Below are 22,156 nucleotides of genomic sequence, written 5' to 3' on the forward strand. Positions count from 1 at the left end.
CTGGTTTCGATCAATATTTTACAGGATAACGCAAGTTAGGTCTGGGTTAGGTCTAGGATTTGCCCTCATCAGTCTCATACTTTCGCATATTTCTCATAATTCATGGCTAGATCCCGGGCTATTTCTGGATTGCATCACGTAGTAATGTAGTACCACACTGAAACAGTCCATTAAACCTGGTTTCGATCAACATTTTTGAGGATAACACATGTTAGGTCTAGGTTAGGTCTGGGATTTGCTCCCATCAGGCACATTCTTTCGCATATTACTCATACTTGATGGCTAGATCCTGGGCTTTTTCTGGATTGGATCACGTAGTAATGTAGAACCACACTGAAACAGTCAATTAACCCTGGTTTCGATCACTATTTTAGAGGATAACGCATGTTAGGTATGGGATAGTTCTGGGATTTGCCCTCGTCAGACTCATAGTTTCGCACACTTCACATACTCGCTGAACAGATCCTGGTTTTTTTTCTGGTTTGGATCACGTAATAATGCGGTGCCACACTGACACAGTCGATTAAACCTGGTTTCGATCAATATTTTAGAGGATAACGCAAGTTAGGTCTGGGATAGGTCTGGGATTCGCCCCCATCAGGCTCATACTATCGCGTTCTTCACATACTTCTGGAACAGATCCTGGGTTTTTTCTGGTTTGGATCACATAGTAATGTGGTACCACACTGAAACAGTCCATTAAACCTGGTTTCGATCAATATTTTTGAGGATAACGCATGTTAGGTCTGGGATAGGTCTGGGATTAGCCCTCATCAGGCTTATACTTTCGCGTTTTTCACATACTTGTTGAACAGATCCTGGGTTTTTTCTGGTTTGGATCACCTAGTAATGTGGTACCACACTGAGACAGTCCATTAAACCTGGTATCGATCAATATTTTAGAGAATAATTCATGTTGGGACTAGGTTAGGTAAGGGATTTGCTCTCATCAGGCTCGTACTTTCGCATATTTCTCATACTTGATGGGCAGATCCTGGGTTTTTTTCTGGTTTGTATCACGTAGTTATGTGGCACCACACTGAAACAGTCCATTAAACCTGGTTTCGACGAATATTTTAGAGGATAACGCATGTTAGGTCTAGGTTAGGCCTGCGATTTGGCCTCATCAGGGTCATACTTTCGCGTTTTTCACATACTTGTTGAACAGATCCTGGGTTTTTTCTGGGTTGGATCACGTAGTAATGTGGTACCACACTGAAACAGTCCATTAAACCTGGTTTCGATCAATATTTTTGAGGATAACGCATGTTAGGTCTGGGTTAGTTCTAGGATTTGCCCTCGTCAGGATCATACTTTCGCATATTTCTAATACTTCATGGCTAGATCCTGGGCTCTTCCTGGATTGGATCACGTAGTAATGTGGTACCACACTGAAACAGTCCATTAAACCTGGTTTCGATCAATATTTTTGAGGATAACACATGTTAGGTCTAGGTTAGGTCTGGGATTTGCTCTCATCAGGCTCATTCTTTCGCATATTTCACATACTTGTTGAACAGATCCTGGGTTTTTTCTGGTTTGGATCACGAAGTAATGTGGTACCACACTGAAACAGTCCACTAAACCTGGTTTCGATCAATATCTTTGAGGATAACGCATGTTAGGCCTGCGTTAGGTCTAGGAATTGCCCTCATCAGGCTCATACTTTCGCATATTTCTCATACTTCATGGCTAGATCCTGGGCTATTTCTGGATTGCATCACGTAGTAATGTAGTACCACACTGAAACAGTCAATTAAACCTGGTTTCCATCAATATTTTAGAGGATAACGCATGTTATGTCTAGGTTAGGCCTGGGATTTGCCCTCATCAGGCTCATACTTTCGCATATTTCTAATACTTCATGGCTAGATCCTGGGCTCTTCTGGATTGGATCACGTATTATTGTTGTACCACACTGAAACCGTCCATCAAACCTGGTTTCGATCAATATTTTTGAGAATAACACACGTTAGGTCTAGGTTAGGTCTGGGATTTGCTCTCATCAGGCTCATTCTTTCGCATATTTCTCATACTTGAAGGCTAGATCCTGAGCTTTTTCTGGATTCGATCACGTAGTAATGTAGAACCACACTGAAACAGTCAATTAACTCTGGTTTCGATCAATATTTTAGAGGACAACGCATGTTAGGTCTGGGATAGGTCTGGGATTTTCACCCATCAGATTCATACTTTCGCACACTTCACATACTCGTTGACAAGATCCTGGGCTTTTTTCTGGTTTGGATCACGTAGTAATGTGGTACCACACTGAAACAGTCCATTAAACCTGGTTTCAATGAATATTTTAGAGGATAACGCATGTTAGGTCTGGGATAGGTCTAGAATTTGCCCTCATCAGGCTCATACTTTCGCAAATTTTCATACTTGATGGCTAGATCCTGGGCTTTTTCTAGATTGGATCACGTAGTAATTGTTGTACCACTCTGAAACTGTCGATTAACCCTGGTTTCGATCAATATTTTAGAGGATAACGCATGTTAGGTCTAGGTTAGGCCTGGGATTTGCCCTCATCAGACACATATTTTCGCATTCTTTACGTACTTGTTGGACAACTCCTGGGTTTTTTTCTGGTTTGGATCACGTAGTAATGTGGTACCACACTAAAACAGTCAATTAAACCTGGATTCGATCAATATTTTAGAGGATAACGCATGTTAGGTCTATGTTAGGCCTGAGATTATCACTCATCAGACTCATACTTTCGCATTTTTCACATACTTCTTGAACGGATCCTGGGTTTTTTTTGGTGTGGATCATGTAGTAATGTGGTACCACACTGAAGCAATCAATTAAACCTGGTCTTGATAAATATTTTAGAGGATAACGCATGTTAGGTCTGGGTTATGACTAGGATTTGCCCTCATCAGGCTCATTCTTTCGCATATTTCTCATACTTCATGGCTAGATCCTGGGCTATTTCTGGATTGGATCATGTGGTAATGTGTTACCACAATGAAACAGTAAAGTAAACCTGGTTTCGATCAATATTTTAGGGGATAACGCAAGTTAGGTCTGGGATAAGTCTGGGATACGCCCTCATCAGGCTCATACTTTCTCGTTTTTCACATACTTGTTGAACAGATCTCGGTTTTTTCTGGTTTGGATCACGTAGTAATGTGTTACCACACTGAAACAATCCATTAGACCTGGTTTCGATGAATATTTTAGAGGATAACGCATGTTAGGTCTAGGTTAGGCCTGCGATTTGCCCTCATCAGGGTCATACTTTCGCAGTTTCAACATACATGTTGACCTGATCGAGGGTTTTTTCTGCTTTGGATCACGTAGTAAAGTGGTACCACAATGAAACAGTCCATTAAACCTGGTTTCGATCAATATTTTAGAGGATAACGCAAGTTAGGTCTGGGATATGTCTGGGATTCGCCCACATCAGGCTCATACTATCGCGTTCTTCACATACTTCATGAACAGATCCTGGGTTTTTTCTGGTTTGGATCACATAGTAATGTGGTACCACACTGAAACAATCCATTAGACCTGGTTTCGATGAATATTTTAGAGGATAATGCATGTTAGGTCTAGGTTAGGCCTGGGATTTGCCCTCATCGGGCTCATACTTTCGCATATTTCTCATAATTCATGGCTAAATCCGGGGCTATTTCTGGATTGCATCACGTAGTAATGTAGTACCACACTGAAACAGTCCATTAAACCTGGTTTCGATCAACATTTTTGAGGATAACACATGTTAGGTCTAGGTTAGGTCTGGGATTTGCTCCCATCAGGCACATTCTTTCGCATATTACTCATACTTGATGGCTAGATCCTGTGCTTTTTCTGGATTGGATCACGTAGTAATGTAGAACCACACTGAAACAGTCAATTAACCCTGGTTTCGATCACTATTTTAGAGGATAACGCATGTTAGGTATGGGATAGTTCTGGGATTTGCCCTCGTCAGACTCATAGTTTCGCACACTTCACATACTCGCTGAACAGATCCTGGTTTTTTTTCTGGTTTGGATCACGTAGTAATGCGGTGCCACACTGACACAGTCGATTAAACCTGGTTTCGATCAATATTTTAGAGGATAACGCAAGTTAGGTCTGGGATAGGTCTGGGATTCGCCCCCATCAGGCTCATACTATCGCGTTCTTCACATACTTCTGGAACAGATCCTGGGTTTTTTCTGGTTTGGATGACATAGTAATGTGGTACCACACTGAAACAGTCCATTAAACCTGGTTTCGATCAATATTTTTGAGGATAACGCATGTTAGTTCTGGGTTAGTTCTAGGATTTGCCCTCGTCAGGATCATACTTTCGCATACTTCTAATACTTCATGGCTAGATCCTGGGCTCTTCCTGGATTGGATCACGTAGTAATGTGGTACCACACTGAAACAGTCCATTAAACCTGGTTTCGATGAATATTTTAGAGGATAACGCATGTTAGGTCTAGGTTAGGCCTGCGATTTGGCCTAATCAGGGTCATACTTTCGCGTTTTTCACATACTTGTTGAACAGATCCTGGGTTTTTTCTGGTTTGGATCACGTAGTAATGTGGTACCACACTGAAACAGTCCATTAAACCTGGTTTCGATCAATATTTTTGAGGATAACGCATGTTAGGTCTGGGTTAGTTCTAGGATTTGCCCTCGTCAGGATCATACTTTCGCATATTTCTAATACTTCATGGCTAGATCCTGGGCTCTTCCTGGATTGGATCACGTAGTAATGTGGTACCACACTGAAACAGTCCATTAAACCTGGTTTCGATCAATATTTTTGAGGATAACACATGTTAGGTCTAGGTTAGGTCTGGGATTTGCTCTCATCAGGCTCATTCTTTCGCATATTTCACATACTTGATGGCTAGATACTGGGTTTTTCCTGGTTTGGATCACGCAGTAATGTGGTACCACACTGAAACAGTCCACTCAACCTGGTTTCGATGAATATTTTATAGGATAACGCATGTTATGTCTAGGTTAGGCCTGGGATTAGCTCTCATCAGATTCATACTTTCGCATACTTCACATACTTGTTGAACGTATCCTGGGTTTTTTATGGTTTGGATCACGTAGTAATGTGGTACCACACTAAAACAGTCCATTAAACCTGGTTTCGATCAATATTTTAGAGAATAATTCATGTTAGGTCTAGATTAGGTGTGGGATTTGCTCTCATCAGACTCATTCTTTCGCATATTTCTCATACTTGATGGCTAGATCCTGGGCTTTTTCTGGATTGCGTCACGCAGTAATGTAGTACAACACCGAAACAGTCAATTAAACCTGGTTTCCATCAATATTTTAGAGGACAACGCATGTTAGGTCTAGGTTAGGCCTGGGATTTGCCCTCATCAGGGTCATACTTTCGCATATTTCTCATACTTGATGGCCAGATTCTGGGCCATTTCTGGTTTGGATCACGTAGTAATGTGGTACCACACTGAAACAGTCCATTAAACCTGGTTTCGATCAATATTTTTGAGGATAACGCATGTTAGGTCTGGATGAGGTCTAGGATTTGCCCTCATCAGGCTCATACTTTCACATATTTCTCATAATTTTGTGGCTAGATCCCGGGCTATTTCTGGATTGCATCACGTAGTAATGTAGTACCACACTGAAACAGTCAATTAAAACTGGTTTCCATCACTATTTTAGAGGACAACTCAAGTTAGGTCTGGGTTAGTCTCATCAGGGTCATGCTTTCGCATATTTCTTATACTTGATGGCCAGATTCTGGGCCTTTTCTGTTTTGGATCACGTAGTAATGTGGTACCACACTGAAACAGTCCATTAAACCTGGTTTCGATCTATAGTTTTGAGGATAACGCATGTTAGGTCTAGGTTAAGCCTGGGATTTGCCCTCATCAGGCTCATACTTTCGCATATTTCTCACACTTCATAGCTAGATCCTGAGCTATTTCTGCATTGGATCACGTAGTAATGTGGTACCACACTGAAACAGTCCACTCAACGTGGTTTCTATCAATATTTTAGAGGATAACGCATGTTATGTCTAGGTTAGGCCTGGGATTTGCCCTCATCAGACTCATACTTTCGGATTTTTCACATACTTGTTGAACAGATCCTGGGTTTTTTATGGTTTGGATCACGTAGTAATGTGGTACCACACTAAAACAGTCCATGAAACCTGGTTTCGATCAATATTTTAGAGAATAATTCATGTTAGGTCTAGGTTAGGTCTGGGATTTGCTCACGTCAGGCTCATTCTTTCGCATATTTCTCATACTTGATGGCCAGATTCTGGGCCTTTTCTGGTTTGGATCACGTAGTAATGTGGTACCACACTGAAACAGTCCATTAAACCTGGTTTCGATCAATATTTTTGAGGATAACGCATGTTAGGTCTGGGTGAGGTCTAGGATTTGCCCTCATCAGGCTCATACTTTCGCATATTTCTCATAATTCATGGCTAGATCCTGGGCTATTTCTGGATTGCATCACGTAGTAATGTAGTACCACTCTGAAACAGTCAATTAAACCTGGTTTCCATCACTATTTTAGGGGACAACTCAAGTTAGGTCTGGGATAGTCTCATCAGGGTCATGCTTTCGCATATTTCTCACACTTGATGGCCAGATTCTGGGCCTTTTCTGGTTTGGATAACGTAGTAATGTGGTACCACACTGAAACAGTCAATTAAACCTGGTTTCCATCACTATTTTAGACGACAACTCAAGTTAGGTCTGGGATAGGTCTGGGATTTGCCCTCGTCAGGATCATACTTTCGCATTTTTCACATACTTGTTGAACAGATCCTGGGTTTTTTCTGGTTTGGATCACGCAGTAGTGTGGTACCACACTGAAACATTCAATTAAACCTGGTCTTGATAAATATTTTAGAGGATAACGCATGTTAGGTCTAGGTTAGGCCTGGGATTTGCCCTCATCAGGGTCATACTTTCGCAGTTTTAACATACATGTTGACCTAATCGAGTGTTTTTTCTGCTATGGATCACGTAGTAAAGTGGTACCACACTAAAACAGTCAATTAAACCTGGTTTCCATCAATATTTTAGAGGACAACGCAAGTTAGGTCTGGGTTAGTCTCATCAGGGTCATGCTTTCGCATATTTCTTATACTTGATGGCCAGATTCTGGGCCTTTTCTGTTTTGGATCACGTAGTAATGTGGTACCACACTGAAACAGTCCATTAAACCTGGTTTCGATCAATATTTTTGAGGATAACGCATGTTAGGTCTGGGTTAGGTCTAGGATTTGCCCTCATCAGGCTCATACTTTCGCATATTTCTCATAATTCATGGCTAGATCCTGGGCTGTTTCTGGATTGCATCACGTAGTAATGTAGTACCACACTGAAACAGTCAATTAAACCTGGTTTCCATCACTATTTTAGACGACAACTCAAGTTAGGTCTGGGATAGGTCTGGGATTTGCCCTCGTCAGGATCATACTTTCGCATTTTTCACATACTTGTTGAACAGATCCTGGGTTTTTTCTGGTTTGGATCACGCAGTAGTGTGGTACCACACTGAAACATTCAATTAAACCTGGTCTTGATAAATATTTTAGAGGATAACGCATGTTAGGTCTAGGTTAGGCCTGGGATTTGCCCTCATCAGGGTCATACTTTCGCAGTTTTAACATACATGTTGACCTAATCGAGTGTTTTTTCTGCTATGGATCACGTAGTAAAGTGGTACCACACTAAAACAGTCAATTAAACCTGGTTTCCATCAATATTTTAGAGGACAACGCAAGTTAGGTCTGGGTTAGGCCTGGGATTTGCCCTCATCGGATTCATACTTTCGCATACTTCACATACTTGTTGAACAGATCCTGGGTTTTTTTCCGGTTTGGATCGCATAGAAATGTGGTACCACACTGAAACATTCAATTAAACCTGGTACTGATAAATATTTTCGAGGGAAACGCATGTTAGGTCTAGGTTAGGCCTGGGATTTGCCCTCATCGGATTCATACTTTCGCATACTTCACATACTTGTTGAACGGATCCTGGGTATTTTTCTGGTTTGCATCACGTAGTGATGTGGTACCACACTGAAACAGTCCATAAAACCTGGTTTCGATCAATACTTTTGAGAATAACTCGTGTTAGGTCTAGGTTAGGTCTGGGATTTGCTCTTATCAGGCTCGTACTTTCGCAAGTTTCTCATACTTGATGGCCAGATTCTGTGCTTTTTCTGGTTTGGATCACGTAGTAATGTGGTACCACACTGAAACAGTCGATTAAACCTGGTTTCGATCAATATCTAAGATGATAACGCTAGTTAGGTCTGGTATAGGTCTGGGATTTGCCCTCATCAGGGTCATATTTCCGGGTTCTTCACATACTTGTTGAACCGATCCTGGGTATTTTTCTGGTTTGGATCACGTAGTAATGTGGCACCACACAGAAATAGTCGATTAAACCTGGTTTCGATCAATATTTTAGAGGATAACTCATGTTAGCTCTTGGTTAGGTCTGGGATTTGCTCTCATCAGGCTCGTACTTTCGCATATTTCTCGTAGTTGATGGTCAGATTCTGGGTTTTTTCTGGTTTGGATCACGTAGTAATGTGGTACCACACTGAAATAGTCGATTAAACCTGGTTTCTATCAATATTTTTGAGGGTAACGCATGTTAGGTCTAGGATAGGTCTGGGATATGCCCTCATCACGCTCATCGTTTCGCGTTTTTCACATACTTCTTCCACAGATCCTGGGTTTTTTCTGGTTTGGATCACGTAGAAATGTGGTACCACACTGAAACATTCAACTAAACCTGGTACTGATAAATATTTTTGCGGGTAACGCATGTTAGGTCTAGGTTAGGCCTGGGATTTTCCCTCATCAGAAACATACTTTCGCATTCTTCACATACTTGTTGAACGGATCCTGGGTATTTTTCTGGTTTGGATCACGTAGTGATGTGGTACCACACTGAAACAGTCCATTAAACCTGCTTTCGATCAATATTTTAGAGCATAACTCATGTTAGGTCTAGGATGGGTCTGGGATTTGCCCTCATCACGCTCATAGTTTCGCGTTTTTCACATACTTGTTGCACAGATCCTGGGTTTTTTCTGGTTTCGATCGTGTAGTAATATGGTACCACACTGAAACAGTCCATTAAACCTGGTTTCGATCAATATTTTAGAGGATAACGCATGTTCGGTCTAAGATAGGCCTGGGATTTTCCCTCATCAGACACATACTTTCGCATTCTTCGCATACTTGTTGAACGTATCCTGGGTTTTTTCTGGTTTGGATCACGTAGTAATGTGGTACCACACTGAAACTGTCGATTAAACCTGCTTTCGATCAATATATTTGAGAATAACTCATGTTAGGTCTAGGATTGGTCTGGGATTTGCTCTCATCAGGCTCGTACTTTCGCAAATTTTTCATACTTGATGGCCTGATTCTGTGCTTTTTCTGGTTTGGATCCCGTAGTAATGTGGTACCACAATGAAACAGTCCATTAAACCTGGTTTCGATCAATATTTTTGAGGATAACGCATGTTATGTCTAGGTTAGGCCTGTGATTTGCCCTCATCAGACACATACTTTCGCATTCTTCACATACTTGTTGAACGGATCCTGGGTATTTTTCTGGTTTGGATCACGTAGTGATGTGGTACCACACTGAAACGGCCAATTAAACCTGGTCTTGATAAATATTTTAGATGATAACGCATGTTAGGTCTGGGTCAGGTCTAGGATTTGCCCTCATCAGGCTCATACTTTCGCATATTTCTCATACTTGATGGCTAGACCCAGGGCTTTTTCTGGATTTGATCCCGTAGTAATGTGGTACCACACTGAAACAGTCCATTAAACCTGGTTTCGATCAATATTTTAGAGGATAACGCATGTTATGTCTAGGTTAGGCCTGTGATTTGCCCTCATCAGACACATACTTTCGCATTCTTCACATACTTGTTGAACGGATCCTGGGTTTTTTCTGGTTTGGATCACGTAGTAATGTGGTACCACACTGAAACTGTCGATTAAACCTGCTTTCGATTAATATATTAGAGAATTACTCATGTTAGGTCTAGGTTAGGTCTGGGATTTGCTCTCATCAGGCTCGTACTTTCGCAAATTTCTCATACTTGATGGCCTGATTCTGTGCTTTTTCTGGTTTGGATCCCGTAGTAATGTGGTACCACACTGAAACAGTCCATTAAACCTGGTTTCGATTAATATTTTTGAGGATAACGCATGTTATGTCTAGGTTAGGCCTGTGATTTGCCCTCATCAGACACATAGTTTCGCATTCCTCACATACTTGTTGAACGGATCCTGGGTATTTTTCTCGTTTGGATCACGTAGTGATGTGGTGCCACACTGAAACAGTCCATTAAACCTGGTTTCGATCAATATTTTAGAGGATAACGCATGTTATGTCTAGGTTAGGCCTATGATTTGCCCTTATCAGGCTCATACCTTCGCATATTTCTCATACTTGATGGCTAGACCCAGGGCTTTTTCTGGAATGGATCAGGTAGTATTGTGGTACCACACTGAAGCAGTCGATTAAACCTGGTTTCGATCAATATTTTTGAGGATAACGCATGTTAGGTCTAGGTTAGGCCCGGGATTTGCCCTCATCAGGGTCATATTTCCGCGTTCTTCACATACTTGTTGAACAGATCCTGGGTATTTTTCTGGTTTAGATCACGCAATAATGTGGTACCACACTGAAACAGTCGGTTAACCCTGGTTTCGATCAATATTTTAGAGAATAACTCATGTTAGGTCTAGGTTAGGTCTGGGATTTTCCTTCATCAGACTCATACTTTCGCATTCTTCACATACTTGTTGAACGGATCCTGGGTTTTTTCTGGTTTGGATCACGTAGTAATGTGGTATCACACTGAAACAGTCCATTAAACCTGGTTTCGATCAATATTTTAGAGGATAACGCATGTTAGGTCTAGGTTAGGACTGGGATTTTCCCTCATCCGACACATACTTTCGCATTCTTCACATACTTGTTGAACGGATCCTGGGTTTTTTCTGGTTTAAATCACGTAGTAATGTGGTAGCACACTGAAACAGTCCATTAAACCTGGTTTCGATCAATATTTTAGAGAATAACTCATGTTAGGTCTAGGATAGGTCTGGGATTTTCCTTCATCAGACTCATACTTTCGCATTCTTCACATACTTGTTGAACGGATCCTGGATTTTTTCTGGATTGGATCACGTAGTAATGTGGTATCACACTGAAACAGTCCATTAAACCTGGTTTCGATCAATATTTTAGAGAACAACGCATGTTAGGTCTTGGTTAGGCCTGGGATTTGCTCTCATCAGGCTCGTACTTTCGCATATTTCTCATAGTTGATGACCAGATTCTGGGCTTTTTCTAGTTTGGATCACGTAGTAATGTGGTACCACACTGAAACTGTCGATTAAACCTGCTTTCGATTAATATATTAGAGAATTACTCATGTTAGGTCTAGGTTAGGTCTGGGATTTGCCCTCATCAGACTCATACTTTCGCATTTTTCACATACTTGTTGAACAGATCCTGGGTTTTTTCTGGTTTGGATCACGTAGTAATGTGGTACCACACTGAAACAGTCCATTAAACCTGGTTTCGATCAATATCTTTGAGGATAACGCATGTTAGGCCTGGGTTAGGTCTAGGAATTGCCCTCATCAGGCTCATACTTTCGCATATCTCTCATACTTCATGGCTAGATCCTGGGCTATTTCTGGATTGCATCACGTAGTAATGTAGTACCACACTGAAACAGTCAATTAAACCTGGTTTCCATCAATATTTTAGAGGATAACGCATGTTATGTCTAGGTTAGGCCTGGGATTTGCCCTCATCAGGCTCATACTTTCGCATATTTCTAATACTTCATGGCTAGATCCTGGGCTCTTCTGGATTGGATCACGTATTATTGTTGTACCACACTGAAACCGTCCATCAAACCTGGTTTCGATCAATATTTTTGAGGATAACACACGTTAGGTCTAGGTTAGGTCTGGGATTTGCTCTCATCAGGCTCATTCTTTCGCATATTTCTCATACTTGATGGCTAGATCCTGAGCTTTTTCTGGATTCGATCACGTAGTAATGTAGAACCACACTGAAACAGTCAATTAACTCTGGTTTCGATCAATATTTTAGAGGACAACGCATGTTAGGTCTGGGATAGGTCTGGGATTTTCACCCATCAGACTCATACTTTCGCACACTTCACATACTCGTTGACAAGATCCTGGGTTTTTTTCTGGTTTGGATCACGTAGTAACGTGGTACCACACTGAAACAGTCCATTAAACCTGGTTTCAATGAATATTTTAGAGGATAACGCATGTTAGGTCTAGGTTAGGCCTGGGATTTGCCCTCATCAGACACATATTTTCGCATTCTTTACGTACTTGTTGAACAACTCCTGGGTTTTTTTCTGGTTTGGATCACGTAGTAATGTGGTACCACACTAAAACAGTCAATTAAACCTGGATTCGATCAATATTTTAGAGGATAACGCATGTTAGGTCTATGTTAGGCCTGAGATTTTCACTCATCAGACTCATACTTTCGCATTTTTCACATACTTCTTGAACGGATCCTGGGTTTTTTCTGGTGTGGATCATGTAGTAATGTGGTACCACACTGAAGCAATCAATTAAACCTGGTCTTGATAAATATTTTAGAGGATAACGCATGTTAGGTCTGGGTTATGACTAGGATTTGCCCTCATCAGGCTCATACTTTCGCATATTTCTCATACTTCATGGCTAGATCCTGGGCTATTTCTGGATTGGATCATGTCGTAATGTGTTACCACAATGAAACAGTAAAGTAAACCTGGTTTCGATCAATATTTTAGAGGATAACGCAAGTTAGGTCTGGGATAAGTCTGGGATACGCCCTCATCAGGCTCATACTTTCTCGTTTTTCACATACTTGTTGAACAGATCTCGGTTTTTTCTGGTTTGGATCACGTAGTAATGTGTTACCACACTGAAACAATCCATTAGACCTGGTTTCGATGAATATTTTAGAGGATAACGCATGTTAGGTCTAGGTTAGGCCTGCGATTTGCCCTCATCAGGGTCATACTTTCGCAGTTTCAACATACATGTTGACCTGATCGAGGGTTTTTTCTGCTTTGGATCACGTAGTAAAGTGGTACCACACTGAAACAGTCCATTAAACCTGGTTTCGATCAATATTTTAGAGGATAACGCAAGTTAGGTCTGGGATATGTCTGGGATTCGCCCCCATCAGGCTCATACTATCGCGTTCTTCACATACTTCATGAACAGATCCTGGGTTTTTTCTGGTTTGGATCACATAGTAATGTGGTACCACACTGAAACAGTCCATTAAACCTGGTTTCGATCAATATTTTAGAGGATAATGCATGTTAGGTCTAGGTTAGGCCTGGGATTTGCCCTCATCAGGCTCATACTTTCGCATATTTCTCATAATTCATGGCTAAATCCTGGGCTATTTCTGGATTGCATCACGTAGTAATGTAGTACCACACTGAAACAGTCAATTAAACCTGGTTTCCATCAATATTTTAGAGGACAACGCAAGTTAGGTCTGGGATAGGTCTGGGATTTGCCCTCGTCAGGATCATACTTTCGCATTTTTCACATACTTGTTGAACAGATCCTTGTTTTTTTTCTGGTTTGGATCACGTAATAATGCGGTGCCACACTGACACAGTCGATTAAACCTGGTTTCGATCAATATTTTAGAGGATAACGCAAGTTAGGTATGGGATAGTTCTGGGATTTGCCCTCATCAGACTCATAGTTTCGCACACTTCACATACTCGCTGAACAGATCCTGGTTTTTTTTCTGGTTTGGATCACGTAATAATGCGGTGCCACACTGACACAGTCGATTAAACCTGGTTTCGATCAATATTTTAGAGGATAACGCAAGTTAGGTCTGGGATAGGTCTGGGATTCGCCCCCATCAGGCTCATACTATCGCGTTCTTCACATACTTCTGGAACAGATCCTGGGTTTTTTCTGGTTTGGATCACATAGTGATGTGGTACCACACTGAAACAGTCCATTAAACCTGGTTTCGATCAATATTTTTGAGGATAACGCATGTTAGGTCTGGGTTAGTTCTAGGATTTGCCCTCGTCAGGATCATACTTTCGCATACTTCTAATACTTCATGGCTAGATCCTGGGCTCTTCCTGGATTGGATCACGTAGTAATGTGGTACCACACTGAAACAGTCCATTAAACCTGGTTTCGATCAATATTTTAGAGGATAACGCAAGTTAGGTCTGGGATAGGTCTGGGATTCGCCCCCATCAGGCTCATACTATCGCGTTCTTCACATACTTCTGGAACAGATCCTGGGTTTTTTCTGGTTTGGATCACATAGTAATGTGGTACCACACTGAAACAGTCCATTAAACCTGGTTTCGATGAATATTTTAGAGGATAACGCATGTTAGGTCTAGGTTAGGCCTGCGATTTGGCCTCATCAGGGTCATACTTTCGCGCTTTTCACATACTTGTTGAACAGATCCTGGGTTTTTTCTAGTTTGGATCACGTAGTAATGTGGTACCACACTGAAACAGTCCATTAAACCTGGTTTCGATCAATATTTTTGAGGATAACGCATGTTAGGTCTGGGTTAGTTCTAGGATTTGCCCTCGTCAGGATCATACTTTCGCATATTTCTAATACTTCATGGCTAGATCCTGGGCTCTTCCTGGATTGGATCACGTAGTAATGTGGTACCACACTGAAACAGTCCATTAAACCTGGTTTCGATCAATATTTTTGAGGATAACACATGTTAGGTCTAGGTTAGGTCTGGGATTTGCTCTCATCAGGCTCATTCTTTCGCATATTTCACATACTTGATGGCTAGATACTGGGTTTTTCCTGGTTTGGATCAGGCAGTAATGTGGTACCACACTGAAACAGTCCACTCAACCTGGTTTCGATGAATATTTTATAGGATAACGCATGTTATGTCTAGGTTAGGCCTGGGATTAGCTCTCATCAGATTCATACTTTCGCATACTTCACATACTTGTTGAACAGATCCTGGGTTTTTTTCTGGTTTGGGTCATGTAGTAATGTGGTACCACACTGAAACAGTCGATTAAACCTGGTTTCGATCTATACTTTTGAGGATAACGCATGTTAGGTCTAGGTTAAGCCTGGGATTTGCCCTCATCAGGCTCATACTTTCGCATATTTCTCATACTTCATAGCTAGATCCTGAGCTATTTCTGCATTGGATCACGTAGTAATGTGGTACCACACTGAAACAGTCCACTCAACGTGGTTTCTATCAATATTTTAGAGGATAACGCATGTTATGTCTAGGTTAGGCCTGGGATTTGCCCTGATCAGACTCATACTTTCGGATTTTTCACATACTTGTTGAACAGATCCTGGGTTTTTTGTGGTTTGGATCACGTAGTAATGTGGTACCACACTAAAACAGTCCATGAAACCTGGTTTCGATCAATATTTTAGAGAATAATTCATGTTAGGTCTAGGTTAGGTCTGGGATTTGCTCTCGTCAGGCTCATTCTTTCGCATATTTCTCATACTTGATGGCTAGATCCTAGGCTTTTTCTGGATTGCGTCACGCAGTAATGTAGTACAACACTGAAACAGTCAATTAAACCTGGTTTCCATCAATATTGTAGAGGACAACGCATGTTAGGTCTAGGTTAGGCCTGGGATTTGCCCTCATCAGGGTCATACTTTCGCATATTTCTCATACTTGATGGCCAGATTCTGGGCCTTTTCTGGTTTGGATCACGTAGTAATGTGGTACCACACTGAAACAGTCCATTAAACCTGGTTTCGATCAATATTTTTGAGGATAACGCATGTTAGGTCTGGGTGAGGTCTAGGATTTGCCCTCATCAGGCTCATACTTTCGCATATTTCTCATAATTCATGGCTAGATCCTGGGCTATTTCTGGATTGCATCACGTAGTAATGTAGTACCACTCTGAAACAGTCAATTAAACCTGGTTTCCATCACTATTTTAGAGGACAACTCAAGTTAGGTCTGGGATAGTCTCATCAGGGTCATGCTTTCGCATATTTCTCACACTTGATGGCCAGATTCTGGGCCTTTTCTGGTTTGGATAACGTAGTAATGTGGTACCACACTGAAACAGTCCATTAAACCTGGTTTCGATCAATATTTTTGAGGATAACGCATGTTAGGTCTGGGTTAGGTCTAGGATTTGCCCTCATCAGGCTCATACTTTCGCATATTTCTCATAATTCATGGCTAGATCCTGGGCTATTTCTGGATTGCATCACGCAGTAATGTAGTACCACACTGAACAGTCAATTAAACCTGGTTTCCATCACTATTTTAGACGACAACTCAAGTTAGGTCTGGGATAGGTCTGGGATTTGCCCTCGTCAGGATCATACTTTCGCATTCTTCACATACTTGTTGAACAGATCCTGGGTTTTTTCTGGTTTGGATCACGCAGTAATGTGGTACCACACTGAAACATTCAATTAAACCTGGTCTTGATAAATATTTTAGAGGATAACGCATGTTAGGTCTAGGTTAGGCCTGGGATTTGCCCTCATCAGGGTCATACTTTCGCATATTTCTCATACTTGATGGCCAGATTCTGGGCCTTTTCTGGTTTGGATCACGTAGTAATGTGGTACCACACTGAAACAGTCCATTAAACCAGGTTTCGATCAATATTTTTGAGGATAACGCATGTTAGGTCTGGGTGAGCTCTAGGATTTGCCCTCATCAGGCTCATACTTTCGCATATTTCTCATAATTCATGGCTAGATCCTGGGCTATTTCTGGATTGCATCACGTAGTAATGTAGTACCACTCTGAAACAGTCAATTAAACCTGGTTTCCATCACTATTTTAGAGGACAACTCAAGTTAGGTCTGGGATAGTCTCATCAGGGTCATGCTTTCGCATATTTCTCACACTTGATGGCCAGATTCTGGGCCTTTTCTGGTTTGGATAACGTAGTAATGTGGTACCACACTGAAACAGTCCATTAAACCTGGTTTCGATCAATATTTTTGAGGATAACGCATGTTAGGTCTGGGTTAGGTCTAGGATTTGCCCTCATCAGGCTCATACTTTCGCATATTTCTCATAATTCATGGCTAGATCCTGGGCTATTTCTGGATTGCATCACGCAGTAATGTAGTACCACACTGAAACAGTCAATTAAACCTGGTTTCCATCACTATTTTAGACGACAACTCAAGTTAGGTCTGGGATAGGTCTGGGATTTGCCCTCGTCAGGATCATACTTTCGCATTTTTCACATACTTGTTGAACAGATCCTGGGTTTTTTCTGGTTTGGATCACGCAGTAGTGTGGTACCACACTGAAACATTCAATTAAACCTGGTCTTGATAAATATTTTAGAGGATAACGCATGTTAGGTCTAGGTTAGGCCTGGGATTTGCCCTCATCAGGGTCACACTTTCGTAGTTTTAACATACATGTTGACCTAATCGAGGGTTTTTTCTGCTATGGATCACGTAGTATAGTGGTACCACACTAAAACAGTCAATTAAACCTGGTTTCGATCAATATTTTAGAGGATAACGCAAGTTATGTCTGGGATGCCGGTGGACCGCAGCGGTCAGTGTTACCGCTGCGGTGCCAAAGAGCACCGTGCGAGCCAGTGCTCGGCGGCCCCCCACTGCCCGCTGTGTGCGGACATGGGGAGGCCAGCCGATCACAGGGTGGGGAGCAAGAAGTGCTCCCCCCCCTCCCGGAAGGAGAGGAAGAGGCGGGCTGCACCGGCTCCGGTGCCGAGGGCGGTGGCATCGTCCTCCATGGAGGTGGACGGTGCTACGGGGACGGACGGCCGGGAGGAGGCTGGCGCGGCCATTAATTAATGCCGCCCCGCCTCCTCCTCCAGGCCAACCTCAACCACTGCCGCGCGGCACAGGACTTGATGTCCCAAGTCCTCGCGGAGTGGGGGGTTGGCCTGGCGGTCGCCGCCGAGCCGTACCGCGTCCCTGATCACCCTCATTGGGTGGGCGACGCGGACGGCTTGGTGGCGACGGTATGGGGAGGGGGCGACGGGTCCCCACCGTTCTCCTTGTTGGAGCGCGGTCGGGGATTCGTCGCCGTGGACTGGGGGGGAGTCGCTGTGGTGGGGTGCTACATTTCGCCCCGTAGCGGTCACGCTGCGTTCGAGCTGTACTTGGCCGAGGTCGCGGCATGCGTGCAGCGCTGCGCGGCCCGGCCGGTGCTGGTCCTGGGGGATTTTAATGCCAAGTCGGTGGCTTGGGGATCCCCCAGGACCTCCGTTCGCGGCGGGATCCTGGGCGATTGGGTGGCGGGGCTCGACCTCCGGGTATTGAACCGGGGGTCGGAGCACACATGCGTGCGGCGATATGGGGGGTCCATCGTGGATGTTGGATTCGCGACCCCCAACGCCGTGCGCATGGTGTCGGGTTGGCACGTGGTCGCGGGGGCAGAGACACTCTCCGATCACCGGTACATCCGGATGGAGGTCTCTGCCGCCGCGAGTGCATCCCGACACGGCCGCCTGCGTGGCACCCCACCACGCCGCTGGGCGCTTCGGCGCCTGGACAAGGACGCCCTGATGGCAGCTGCCCTCGCTGCAACTTGGCCGCAGGGAGCGGCCGAGTTGCCGAGCATAGAGGGGGAGGTCGCCCGGCTCGGAGCATTGGTCACGGGTATTTGCGACGCGGCGATGCCTCGGGTCGGGCGGGCTTCTCCTCGCCGGGCGGTGTACTGGTGGTCGGACGCGATCGCGGAGTTGCGAGTCGCGACTGTCCGCGCCCGACGCCAGTACACCCGCGCGCGCCATCGTCAACGTACAGGCGACGGCGTGGCGCGAGCGAGGGCAGCTGATGACCTGTATGGAGCATACCGCGTGGCGCGGGTTGCTCTGCAGGTCGCCATCAAACGGGCCAAAACCCGGGCATGGAAGGAGCTCCTCCAGACCCTTGATGACGATCCATGGGGGCGCCCATATAAGGTGGTGCTGAATAAGCTCCGCCCGTGGGCGCCCCCCGTCACCGAGGGTCTTGACCCCCGGCTGCTGGAGGACGTGGTCAATACACTCTTCCCAATTGGGGACAGGGGACCGCGTCCTCCGGCGGCGGAGGCTGTCCCAGTGGAATGGACGGCCGAGCTGGGGGTCACGCAGGAGGAGCTGGCAGCGGCCATCAGACGGCTCGGGGTTCGTAACACGGCCCCGGGTCCGGATGGTGTGCCCGGCCGGGTTTGGGTCTTGACCCAGGGCGTCCTTGGGGTCGACCTCAGGCGGTTGTTCGACCGCTGCCTGAGGGACGGGCGATTCCCCCCCAGTTGGAAGGTGGCGAGGATGGTCCTCCTCCGGAAGGAGGGTCGGCCCGCGGAGTCTCCCTCCGCATACCGGCCCATTTGTCTCCTCGACGAGGTGGGCAAGCTCTTCGAGCGTGTGATTGCTGCCCGCCTCGTCGAGCACCTGTCGCGGGGTGATCCCGGTCTGGCCGACTGCCAGTTCGGTTTCCGGGGGGGCCGATCGACTATCGACGCGATAGGTCGTGTGAGGGCCCTCTCGGAGGCGGCCGTCTCCCGGGGAGGGGTGGCATTGGCAATATCCAAGGATATTGCCAATGCCTTTAACACCCTCCCCTGGGAAGAGATAAGGAGGGGACTCGAATATCATCGAGTCCCCCCTTGTCTCAGGGCGGTCGTCGGGGACTATCTCCGCGGCAGGTGGATCGAGTATCCGGGCCGGGATGGTGATATGCGGAGGGAGGTGTACTGCGGTGTTCCGCAGGGGTCGGTCCTCGGGCCACTCCTGTGGAACATCGCGTACGACTCGGTGTTGCGGGCCGGCCTCCCCGACGGCGTCAGCACGGTGTGTTATGCGGATGACACACTGGTGCTGGCCGTCGGGGCGCACTGGGGGAGGGCCATGCGTCGCGCGGAGGAGGGGTCGCAACGCGTCGTCGACCGGATCAGGGGGATGGGGATGACGGTGGCGGTCCATAAGACCGAGGTGATTGCGTTTCATTCACCTCGGCAGGATCCGCCACCCCCTCTGATCCGGGTGGGTGGGGCTGACATCGAGGTGAAGCCCCAGATCAGGTATCTAGGGCTGATCCTCGATAGCCACTGGCGTTTCGAGGAGCATTTCCGCTGCCTGGTCCCCCGGTTGGAAAGGATGGTTGCGGCTCTGGGCCGGATCTTGCCCAACCTGGGGGGCCCGGCGGGCCGAGTTCGTCGCCTCTATGTGGCAATGGTCCAGTCGGTGGCCCTATACGGGGCCCCCGTCTGGGCGGACGACCTGGCTGCCTCCCGGCGCAGCATGACTATGCTGCGTCGGGTGCAGAGGCGCATGGCGCTCAGGGTCGTCCGCGGGTATCGGACCATGTCACATGAGGCGGCGACGGTTCTAGCGGGGATGCCGCCCATGGACCTGCTCGCGCGGTCGCACGCGGTGATGTACCGGCACCGCGTCGACCGTCGCGCGGGGGTGGGGGCGGTCCCGGGCGGGCAGGAACCTGCTTGGGGCGATTTGAAGCGCCAGGCCCGGCAGTCCGTGTTGCTCGCGTGGCAGGAGCGGCTGGCTCTGCCAACCGCGGGGCACCGGACTGTCGGGGCGGTTCGGCCACTCCTGAAGGAGTGGCTGGACAGAGGCCATGGCAGCCTCACCTACCGGATGGCACAGGTATTTTCCGGGCATGGCAGCTTCGGAAGATACCTGTGCCGGATAGGGAAGGAGCCGACGGCGCGTTGCTGCCACTGCGACGCTGAGCAGGACACGGCGGATCATACCCTGGAGGTATGCCCCGCGTGGGAGGGGGAGCGCCGTGTCCTGGTCGGCGTCGTCGGGCGGGATGTCTCGCTGCCGGGCGTGGTGCGCGCCATGCTCGGCAGCGAGGAGAAGTGGAGGGCCGTGGCCTCCTTCTGCGAGAACGTAATGTTGCAGAAGGAGGCCGCGGGGAGGGAGCGCGAGCTTCAGCGGCGCGCTGAAGCTCGCGCTCGTGCGGTGGCCCGAGGTCGTCGCCCGGTCGCGAGGCGTCGCGGGCGGCCGCCTCGGCGTGGCGGATGACCTAGGCTGGGAGGGGGGTCCTGAGGGGACCCTCCTCCCGCCAGGCGGCGCCGGGTCGGACCGGTTGGGGGTAGGAGTGCCTCCCCCTACCGGTCCGACGCAAGGGGAGGCACCCTCGGCGGTCTGGTGCGGCCATGAACGCCCGGCCGCCGAGGGGTGGAAACGGGGTCGCGGGCGGTTGCGAGTTGGGGCTCGCAGCCGCCACTAAACGCGGCCCCGGGACGGATAGCGGCGGGATGGAGTGGCCCCGTCCCGCCGCTATGAGGCAGTGTGTCTACTGGGGGGACCGATTGTCCCCCCGGGGGATGGGCGCGAAAGCGCGGGCACGGGGAGGATACCGGAAGAATGCTTCGAGCGATTCCCGGTATCCTCCCAAAGCGTGCCGAAGGGTCACCGTGGGGTTTTTAGTGGGTAGGTCCCGCGCCTGTCGTTGTACGGGCGCGGGGAATCCCACACACCCCTCCCACCTCTCCCCAAGGAGGTGGGAGGGAGTCTTTCGAAGATTTTCCCCACGACAAAAAAAAAAAAAAAAAAAAAAAAAAAAAAAAAAAAAAAAGTTATGTCTGGGATAGGTCTGGGATTTGCCCTCATCAGGCTCATACTTTCGCGTATTTCACATACTTGTTGAACAGATCCTGGGTTTTTGCTGGTTTGGATCACGTAGTAATGTGGTACCACACTGAAACAGTCGGTTAAACCTGGTTTCGATCAATATTTTAGAGGATAACACATGTTAGGTCTAGGTTAGGTCTGGGATTTGCCCTCATCAGGGTCATTCTTTCGCAGTTTTAACATACATGATGACCTGATCGATAGTTTTCTCTGCTTTGGATCACGTAGCAAAGTGGTACCACACTGAAACAGTCCATTAAACCTGGTTTCGATCAATATTTTAGAGGATAACGCAAGTTATGTCTGGGATAGGTGTGGGATTTGCCCTCATCAGTCTCATACTTTCGCGTTTTTCACATACTTGTTGAACGGATCCTGGGTTCCTTCTGGTTTGGATCACGTAGTAATATGGTACCACACTGAAACAGTCCATTAAACCTGGTTTCGATCAAAATTTTAAAGGATAACGCATGTTAGGTCTAGGTTAGG

Source organism: Colletes latitarsis, unplaced genomic scaffold (genome assembly GCF_051014445.1).
Source record: "Colletes latitarsis isolate SP2378_abdomen unplaced genomic scaffold, iyColLati1 scaffold0007, whole genome shotgun sequence".
NCBI lineage: Eukaryota > Metazoa > Arthropoda > Insecta > Hymenoptera > Colletidae > Colletes > Colletes latitarsis.